We start from the raw sequence: 8519 nt of genomic DNA on the forward strand, positions 1-8519 counted from the left end.
ACCTTGTTCAAAAGAAAATGTTTAGGAGCATGAGCTATCCATCCAAGGATTGGATGCTTTTGAGTTCCAAATGAGAGTATAAAATTGATTTTTGCATCTCATTTGCCTTCTTCTTTTCTCCTCTTGAATTCTAAACTACAAATTACAAAACTTACTTGAAAATGAAAACTCTAAACTAAGAAATGAAGAAAGGACTTCAAAATCAAAGAATTCCTTCTTTCAAGTGTTTTTAAGAGGATTTTATGATGAAATGCTCAATTACAATCTGTTTTCTTCGAAGGAAATGGCCTCTATTTATAGGCTCCATTCCAGACCGCTAAGCTGCTGAGTTGGACCACTGAGCAGCTGACCAAAGCCTTCAGCATGGGTTTGGTCCCTTGACCAAGTAGCTTAGTCACCTCCTTGTGCATGACTCATCAAAGCTAGTTGTGGGCTATGAGACCAGCTATTGTGAGCTACTTCTGAAAAGCCTATGATGGGCTACTTGAGGTGAGGTCATGGATGACTTCATGGTTTGCTTAATGGTTAAGTCAAGTCCGGTAAGCACCGCCCAGCGCACCTGCTTCACCGATAAGCTGCTTGTTCAACAGCTTCTGACCGTGTTGACTGGGACGTGGCTTGGTGCTTGCTGATCTGGCCAGGAGTCTGGTTCTCCGCTGATCAGCTTGGTTGGACCGCTAAGCAGCTTGTTCAGCAGCTTGGTCTTATGCCAAACTCGTGTCTGACCGTGTCAAGCATATTTCTAACCGTGTCAGGCCTAGTCTGGTGCTAGGCTGAGCGTCTAAGCAGGTCCGCTCAGCTGCCTGGTTGAGCAGTTTGGTCCAGGTCAGGCAGGTGGCCAGGTCAGGCAGGTGGCTAAGTCAGCTCAGTGGGGCTTGTTCCACGCTCAGCTACCTGGTTGAGCACCTTGATTTTCTTGACTTTTTTGCTTTTTGACCATGAATCTTTTCTCTTCTTTTCTTCATTTTATTTCCTAAAAAATACATAAAAAGGCAATACAAACACAAATACCAAATTGTGATATTTTATACAAAAAGTATTGTTTTAAGTTGGTTTTTCTCAATATGCTTAAGATAAGTGCCATAAAAGTGTATGATTTTTAGGTATGTTTGGCATTTATCAGAACTCTATTTTTATTATTAGACTTTTTATTTGGACGAGTTATAGGTTTCCTATATGGCCTATTTCTATGGGATTGGGGAACATACCCTAATCCACTATGATCACCAACGTTTCTCCTTTACTTAGCAAGGTATTTAATTGGTGTTGACTATTTGTAAGTTTTGTGAGTTTTTCATTTAGTTTAAAATTGTCATTTTTCAAGTCCTTGCAAGACTCATAGATAGTTGCTTGACATAAATTATTTTTAGAGCAGTCGCATGAATTACAAAATAAAATTAGATCTAAAGTTTCATTTTCCAATTTCAGCTCATCTAATTCTTTTTGTAGATGTATTATTTTCTGATCATTTAGCAAAATTTTCCTTTTTCTATCGGCACTAATTTTTGCTAATTTCTTTAGTTCTTCATGCATCTCGACATAAGCATCATATAAAACATCATATGAGGGAGAATCGTCAGAAGATGATGATGTGTCAGAATATACCTCATTAGTAGTATCCTTTGTACTACCTGATCCGCAAGCCTCATCTGTTATGGTCATTAGGCACAGTTTGGCAATCTCATCTTCATTCGAGGTGCTTGATTTCGTTTCTTCCTCCGGTACATCCCAAACAATGTAAGCCTTCTTCAATTTGAAGTCTCAGGAAAGTGCTCTTTTCTTAATCAACTTTCTTCAAGTAAGTGGGACACTGGAATTTCATGTGACACGGCTTACTACATTCATGGCAAGTGAAGTGTTCTTTGCTCTTGCCTTTCCTAGTTGATTCTCGCGCCTCTTTCTTTCGAAATCGCTTGAAACCTCCTTTCTTCTTCATCAATGTCAGAGTCGTCATTGTCTATCTCTTCAGTGGGTTGTGATGTTGTGGCTTTAAGAGATATTCCTTTCTTTTTTCGATCTGATTCTTCATGCATAGTCAGATGTCCAAGCTCCAACTCATGCTCTTGAAGCTTTCCGAACAGTGTTGCCAAAGGCATGGAATCTAGATCCTTGGACTCCATGATAGCCGTCACTTTAGGTTGCCATCTCCTATCAAGTTAGTGTAAAACTTTATTAGTGAGTTCTCCTCTGGTAAACATTTTATCTAGAACAATAAGATGATTAATAATATGAGTGAATTGCTTTTGCATATCACAAATTGATTCACTCGGTAACATACGAAATAATTCGTATTCATGTCTCAGCGCATTCATCCTGGTGTGCTTGACCTCGCTAGTGCCCTCGTGAGTCACTTGTAAAGTGTCTCACATTTCCTTGGCACTTTGACATTGAGATACCCGAAAGAATTCGTCGTATGATTGGGTCGAGGTAATTATATTTTTGGCGCGGAGGTTATACTGAACCTTCTTACGCTCCTCATCGGTCCATAAGCTTTTAGGCTTTTCTTTCAGTTCGTCATCCACTAAGTGAAGTGGGACGAATGGTCCACTGATCACAGATTCTCAAATGTCTGAATCAGTGGCCTCTATAAAAATATTCATTCGGACTTTCCAATAGGTGTATCCCTCGCCACTGAATACGGGAGGGCGGTTAATGGATGCGCCATCACCACCAAAGGGGTTGGTGGAACCCATTTTAATTCCCTAAGGATCATGCAAATACAGTAGAGCTAGCACATCGTACTATCTCTAATATCACTTGTTAGGTATCAGTGGCCTAAGCACACCTAGAAGGGGGTTGAATAAGTGTAGAGGTTATCAATCACCGCTTCTCACACCAAAACCTAGTTTTGGAAACAGCCCAGTTAATCGATTAACCAGTGGGCTTAATCAATTAACATACAACAAAAACAGAATGATCAGAGTAGCTAATTGCACAATTATTTATTAACAAATAAGCAAAGATACAACATATATTTTTATGCAATATTAACAAGTATATGGCAGGGTATAAGCATGCAAAAATATCAGCTTCTAACTTGCATTAAAACAACAAGAAATGTAAAGGAGATTAAGAGAGAACAGTGTGCACAGATAGATTTTAATCCTAGTTCGTTTGTGGTCCACTGCAAGCTACATCCAAGCCTCCCCTTCTGATCTTGGGAGATTTTATTTTTCACTATATTGAATAAAAGTATAATCACATACACCAATTCAATTTACAAGACTCAGGACGCTTCTTTCTTGAAATCCTAGAACATCTAATCCTTGGTTTGACTCTACCTATCGCCTGAGAAAACCTTTCTTGCGAATCAGCCCCAGCCAAGATTCTCATTCTCAATTTAAGACCTCTTAGTCTTGGTAAAGAATCACTCTATCTCTGTGGTGGTAAGACACCAAGAGACCAATCCAATACACACAAAAACAGATTACAACAGCAAGGTTTAATAAGCATAATAATGCTCAAAATATAACAATGAAAAACCTTACGACTAACTCACTCATAATTCATTCAAGCCATCATGCATATGTGAGTTAATCAAAAACAGTAAACACAATATCTCTCTAAGAATCTCTATCAAGAATGCATGAACATGTGAGCAAGAAAAGGATGAGATTAAGCATAAAAAAACAGCATGCAAATCAATGAATCAACGTTAATATGGCATGTTAATCTGTTTTCCTCACACATGCATTTCTCTCTACAAAATAGAAAGTAAATCACGAAAATATGTTCTCTAATCAATCCTAAACAATAGTATGCAATGCTACACTTTTCTACAAATTACCTAAACTTATACAAAGAGTTTTGACACTTCAAATTGTTGCAATCAGTTAAGCAGTTAAAACAGAAAACAGTTATAACATAAAACTGACCTGTTAATCGATTAAGTTACCATGTTAATCGATTAACCAGTGTGACATGATTAAAACAGAAACCAGTTGTAACAGAAAAACTGATATAACAAAAAAACAGTTGAGTTAATCGATTAAGCCACCACGTTAATCGATTAACCAGCATATTAAAACACGTGAGTCAAAAGGAAAACTACTCATATGTTATGCTTAACTTCTATACATGTTTTAGCAATTATATTATGCCCAATATGCACATATAACATGTATGATTAATGCATGAACATACATTTAACTAGATGATGTGTCTCATGAATGTTATATGACAATTATAATGGCTTGAGAGACTTGCATCTAGGTTTACCTCACCTATATTCACTTACTAAGGCACACATCCCAGACTACTTAGAATAATGACTCTTTTTATATAACCTAGTCTAGATATGACCAATGAGCTCTAGGCATGTTGATTGTTGAGCCATCTTCAAGCTTTAATAAAACCTTTTATTCATCAAAACATAGGCAAAACATTGCTAGTGCGATCCTTGACACTTTGCACTTTCATTGAGCACAATTTGAGAAATAGTATAAAGTATATCTACCAACAAAGACAGTAATTAAAAGAATAGAAAATCATACTGGTGAGTGAGTTTGATAGATTTGTTGAATAAAATATGTGAAATTTATATGATGAAGAAATTATATCTACCACAAATGAAAAAAATTGAAAGAGTATAAAAATAAAATCATACCTCTAAGTTGGTTTGAGAGTTGAAGATCATAAATTTTTTGAACACAATTTGAGAAATAGTATAAAGTATATCTACTAACAAAGACACTAATTAAAAGAATAGAAAATCATATATGTGAGTGAGTTTGAGAGTCGAAGTGATAGATTTGTTGAATAAAATATGTGAAATTTATATGAAGAAGAAATTATATCTGCCACAAATGAAAAAAATTGAAAGAGTATAAAAATAAAATCATACATCTGGGTTGGTTTGAGAGTTGAAGATCATAAATTTGTTGAACACAATTTGAGAAATAGTAAAAAGTATATTTACCAAGAAAGACAGAAATTAAGAATGGAAAATCATACATGTGAGATTAATAGAAAATTATAGTTGTGAGTGAGTTTGAGAGTTGAAGATGGTAGATATGTTGAGAAAGGAAGAGACACCCTAACGAAACGGCAACGGAAACAAATGTGAGAAAAAATGCAATGTTTTGTCTCTCCTTTGTTATTTATTTAATAAGTTATTATGTTTAGATTTTTTAACAAATAGCAAATGGTAGTTTTGATCTTGTGTGTAAGGTTGTATAATATAAGATAAAGAGCTTTTGGAGAGAAAACTTTGCATGAGGTGTTGACATGTGTCCCTAGCTAATGTGGCAAGAGTTTTGTTATATAGTGGGATCCTCTCCAATATTGGAGAGTCCAGTACTGGGTAGGATTAAGACATGTGGCAAATTTTTTTTAACGGTGATGATTACATGTTATTTTCTATTAAAAAATAAATAAAAATTCTTCAAGAAAATCTCATCATTATATTCGAGTACTGGAGAGGAGTTGAACTCTTTGTTATAAGGAGCTTTTGGAGTGAAAATTTGCATGAGGTGTTGACATGTGTCCCTAGCTAATGTGACAAGAGTAAGCTTGGTATGAGGTGTTGACATGTGTCCCTAGCTGATGTGTTAATAATTTTTTTGTTATATAGTAAATAGATGACATTAAACTTGTGTTGATTTAAATTAATCATTTAAAAAAATTCATTTGTGTACAATTGTATAAATCCCAATGTTGTGAAATCTAAGTCGGATATCAAATTGGAAGAGGTCTCATATTAGGTTTAACCGGTTTAAATGGTTAAACCGTACGGTCTGACCTAGTGATTTTATACATAATTAATAATTTTTATTTATAAATATATTATTGTATTTAAAATATAAAGTTTTATATGATTAATAATTATGTATAATTATATTAAAGTAACATACATTTATCTTTTTTGGACCAGAGTAGGACAAAATATTTGAGTGGTGTTCCATTTTTTTTATTTTTTAATTGAACCGTCTGGTTTACTTCTCGGGTTAATGTGGTTGAACCGAGTTTAATAACCTCATACCGGAATTTTTCCGGTTCAACGCGGTTCAATACTTATCCAGTTAAGACTGCAAACAAAAGTCTTTTTCAAGTTTGGTAAGCGGTCAAACCAGTTGGACTGTCTGGTCCAATCAGATTCTCATAACACTCCCCAACCGAAATATAAGAAAATTCCCCCATTAAAAGCGAGTAAAAGAGTTACTCATGCTCTCATTCAGAGTATTTGACTTAGCACTCATAAATCATTCAATAAAATAAAAAGAAATCTTATATCCTTGGACTAAATTCTATTGCTCATAAAAAAGTGATATACGACATTTATAAATTAATCTCTAATAAATAGTATCATTTCGTAATGTATATCATTCGTAATATTATCATGTTATCACCCATCACATTAAATAAATGTCACGTTCGAACCTTGCATTTATTTTTGACCTTTCCACGAATTGAATCCCTCCTTTTTCCATCATTTAATTTTGCCTTTTCTCCTACCGTTGTTTGACTAACATTCTTAAATTCGGGTTAGCAACATTTTTGGGCTTTATTATTTTAAGGGAAGAAGAAAATTTAACACTTGCCATTTTTTCTTTCGTACAGTCAGCTTTGTACAAAATTTTAGCCCTTCTAACATGATTGTACTTTGTCTATTTTTTAACCACATGGTAGACCTAGTTATATAAATTTAAAAGTTAATAAAAATAAAGATTTGTTATCACAAATCTTGTTACACACTACTAACAATAAATCAAAACAAAAATAATAATATTTAAAATTTTAATTGATATATCATATTTTTATTAGTACACAATATTATTGGGAATAACATATATTAATTTTGTTCAACTTGATAATGGGGGAGGGAGAAGGTAGAATTGAAAGTAGGTAAAAGTCAAAGGAATGGAAGAAATTGGGTCGGCTTATAGCATTATGTTGACTAATTAATTTACAAATTATAATGGTTAGGTAATTAGGTTAGCTTGACTGTCTTGAAATATTTTGAAGATGATTTTACTTATACTTCCTAAATATTATCTTGTAAAATTTCATAGAAATATAAGTTTGATAGGAGATTTAGAAATTTAGAAAACTTTAACGCTTAGATAATTACGGATATTTACTTTCCATATGACCACAATTGTAATAATTACAATATAATTTTGGCAATATCAATATCTAAAGTTGTCATAGACCCACATTTATTGCCAATGTATTATTATCTATTGAAGAAAGACACAAAGCATAAGGTATACAATATAGCATGATAATCTTAAAGTAACATATGTCATAAAGTAATATTTTATTTATTAATGATTTAGTTACAAGCGGCATATATCATTTTCTTATAACTAAGTATAATAATTTAGTATGAATATATATCATATTCATTGGCACCCTCTTATACAAAAATCTCCATCTCATTTCACCAACAATAATAAATTGTAACAATTTAAGGGTGTGTTTGATTGCAAGAAATATTTTCTATTTCTATTTCTTATTTTCATTTTTAAAAAACAATTTTTATTTTCATGTTTTTATTTCTTCAAAATATATTTGTTCATTTTCAAAATCATTGAATCTAAACTTCACAATCCATGACACTCTTGTAATTAATTAAATTCTAAATTTTAATCACTAAAATAGTATTAAGTCAATAATTTCAACAAATTTTATGTTATTAATACATTAAACAACTTTAATTATTGAAGTTGATCATTAACTTTAATTTTTCATCTTCCACATTGTTCGCTAGTGCTCGTTGTATATGAGGAAAATTGAGAAATTTGATTATTTTTTATTTTTTATTCAAAAATAATTTTAAAATTTTAAAATGTTATAAGCTAAAACTAAAAACATAATTCATCGCAAACAAAAACAAAGTAATACAATATATACAATACTGAGATGAAAGAGGATAAAGTCAGTTTCCAAAAGTAGTTACATTCTTTATCGTGTGAAATGCAATTTTTCCAATTATCCATACTAGCGTGTTCACCAGCACTCCCATGTCTATCAATCCGTTTTCCTATTATTTGTAACGTGTAGTCGTATATTATATTTATAAAATATAGTAATTTTGTATTAAATAAGAGTATTTCACAATTGTGTTTATTCGAGTGTTGTAATTGAATCATTTTTTTTAAAATTGAACATTCAAATAGTTTAGTAATCAACGTTTATTTTTATAGGTAAACTGTATGATTAAGACATAATCATTGAAATAAATTCTAATATATAAGGTCTTCATGAAATGTTTGTCAACTGCATTCTTATTTTTGTAATAATGATTACACAAAGTAATAGACATGATAAATCGAGTAATGAATTTCCTTTGATATGAGGATATTGAGAAATATTTTATGTTTAGAATGTTGTTATTGAATATTGAAGCCACAATGTCGAATTATATTCGAGAATTCAAAATTTATATTTTTTATAGGAAAAATAAGAGGTAATTTGGCTGATGTAATGCAAATTTTTATAGAAATATGAAATGTGTACATAATTTGTAATTGAATTACAAAAAAGCAGTAAGAATAAGTAAAGAAGAAAATAATAAT

The 8519-nt window shown here is 32.2% G+C and overlaps 1 protein-coding gene across 1 annotated transcript in view; it reads right to left on the bottom strand.

The window, feature by feature from the left end:
- The window catches only part of LOC109329317 (ATP-dependent DNA helicase pif1-like), a 14485-nt gene that overhangs the window by 5288 nt on the left and 678 nt on the right, over nucleotides 1-8519 (bottom strand). The window lies entirely within an intron of this gene.

Source organism: Lupinus angustifolius, chromosome LG16 (genome assembly GCF_001865875.1).
Source record: "Lupinus angustifolius cultivar Tanjil chromosome LG16, LupAngTanjil_v1.0, whole genome shotgun sequence".
NCBI classification, from domain to species: domain Eukaryota; kingdom Viridiplantae; phylum Streptophyta; class Magnoliopsida; order Fabales; family Fabaceae; genus Lupinus; species Lupinus angustifolius.